We start from the raw sequence: 2,582 nt of genomic DNA on the forward strand, positions 1-2,582 counted from the left end.
GCAAAGTGGGAGCAAACTTCCACTAAGACGTCACTCAACAGACAGAGGCAAAAGACTTTCCTAGGCATATTGCCAGCATGGAAGCATAGTTCATGAGAAAAAAGTGAGGGACCCCATGAGGACAATATGTTTCAGTGGTTATTAAGCTTTTGCGCTACTGAGAAAACAACTCCAGTGCATTCTAGCCATCAGAACATAGTAGACAATAAGCATATTGGGTAACCTAGCATAAGCCTCTCTCCCTGCCTTATCATCTGAGAAACAACACATCTACCTCACCACCCCAAAAAAGAGTCCACTTACGCACCCACTGTACGCATCATACCTACACACACATCAAAACCATTCACCCACCCAATCCACCCCACCTGCTCCACTTACTCTCCATGTCCACCTTTTCCAGCTCTGTGACACGTGTGGCAGGAATTGAGTGACGGCGGACAAATACATGAAATCAGGTTGAGAAACACTTCCACTATGCCTTCCCAATTTAATCGAGATTGTTTGTAGACAACAACTGAGTACATTTACTTCCTGAATGTCTACTTGTCTTCTGGCTGTCTCTGTGTTACTCTCAGAGGGCAGCAGGGCGTTTGTGATTACCACATTTCTCTTAGCTTGCAAATATCTGGTCTGGTCACAACAGGCTCACAGCAGCTACTCTGAGAATTCTTGCAATTGTATCACACAATAGCTATACATCTAGGCAATACATCATCAAACAACTAGTTATACATCAAAAGATATACACCTAACAATTCTCCAGGGGTAAACAAAACACCTCCTGACATGTTATAGAAGCAGAGTAAGAGATAATGAAAATACTAGAATAATATTGATAAAATAAGTATAGAAAAAGAGGAAAAAATGTATTATTCTATGAACAGTAGGTGACAACGATATTGAAAACATTAGGTAATGTAAATTATTAAACATACTCATAACGGAAACAATACCATAAATTCCATGACATATATGACTTCTCTAGTCTTTGAAACTTCTCATTTTTTTGCTCCAAACCATCGTTTGGTGCCAGTAGAGTCTAAACTTTTTTTTTTTTTTTTTGGTGCATCTCTCTGAACCATCCAGCAGTAGTCCTGCATCATACCGACATCCGAAAGCCCCTCGTACCTTCTTTCCATGTCCTGGATATAGTGATGGTATCTTTCACCCTGTTCTTCACTCATTCGAGATGCGAATCCAAGAAGTTAACTTTGAGACTCAAGTTGTAACCCATGTCCAACAAATTTCTCACAATTTCTTTGTAAAAAAATTTTTTATTTTATTTTTTTTTATGTGAGGAAGAAGGAACCAAAGGCAATGAGCCCGCAATACTGTTCCCTCCAAGAGAAAAACAAAATACAAGAGGGAGCCAAATTCAAGATCCATTCATTTCGAGATGCCTGGACACACTGCATTTGAAAGACTGGAGATCATAGGAAGCAGGAAATACAGAGGGAGACAGTTCCAGAGTTGACCTGTTGCATAAATGAAGGACTGGGAGTAACGGTTGACTCTTGCATTAGAGAGTTGGACAGAAAAGGGGCGAGAGTTTGCTGCTAGATTGGTGCTACGCGCCCGTCGTAGAAGTGGAGGAATGTATGCAGACAGTTCAGAGGAATAGTGACCATTGAAGTAGCGATAGAAAAGAGATAAAGATGCAACATTGCGGCGAAGAGACAGAGGTTGAAGGGAGTCAGTAAGAGGGGGAGAGTTAATGAGACAAAAAGCCTTTGACTCCACCCTATTGAGAAGAGCTGTATGTGGGGAGCCTCCCCATACATGAGAGTTGTACTCCACACAGGGGCGGATAAAACCCCTGTATAGAGTCAACAATTGTGCAGGGGTAAAGAAGGAACGGAGTCGGCTTAGCACACCCAATCACTTGGAAAAATTACTTCTCTGAATGATAACCACGCCTCTCGTTTCCCGTCGTTCATTGCACCATCAAATTCTGCATCAAAATTCTGTTTTCTAATATCAGGTCCAGTAAATACAACCTCTTTCAATTTAGCTTCAGACAAACCAGAAAAATTGGGGGACAAATACATAAAGCAGGCACCATCTTTTGATAGGACCTTGACAAACTGCTTCATTTACCCAAGCTTAATATGAAGCGGTGGTAACAGCATTTTATCTGAATTCACCAAGCTAGATCTGATGAAGTTTTTGGGCCCAAGTGGTAGATTTTTTCTATTTGGCCATTCCTTCTAAGTCCAAAGTAATTCCTTGGCTATGCTGCCCCACTCACAGGGAAAACATGGGCATTTTGTATAACCTGACTGCTGACCTAGTAAGATACACAGAATTTTCAGGTCCCCACACATGAACCAACGGTGTTCATTCCCTCCGACAAGGAGAGAATGTTTTCACCTCTGTTTAGTTGTTTACTTGTTTGTTAGTCTGTCAGCAGGATTACTGAAAAAAGAAACTAAGAGAGATTTGGACCAAATCTGGAGGGTAAATAGCATATGTCACAGAAAGCAACCAACGGTATTAACTTTTGGGACCGATCAGGATCGTATTACAGATCTTGGATCCAGAAAACACTTTCTGTGAAACCCTAATCGGTGATGAGAAAA

Source organism: Coenobita brevimanus, chromosome 45, assembly GCF_032717465.1.
Source record: "Coenobita brevimanus isolate Jiangsu-jjx chromosome 45, ASM3271746v2, whole genome shotgun sequence".
In the NCBI taxonomy this organism is placed as follows: Eukaryota; Metazoa; Arthropoda; class Malacostraca; order Decapoda; family Coenobitidae; genus Coenobita; species Coenobita brevimanus.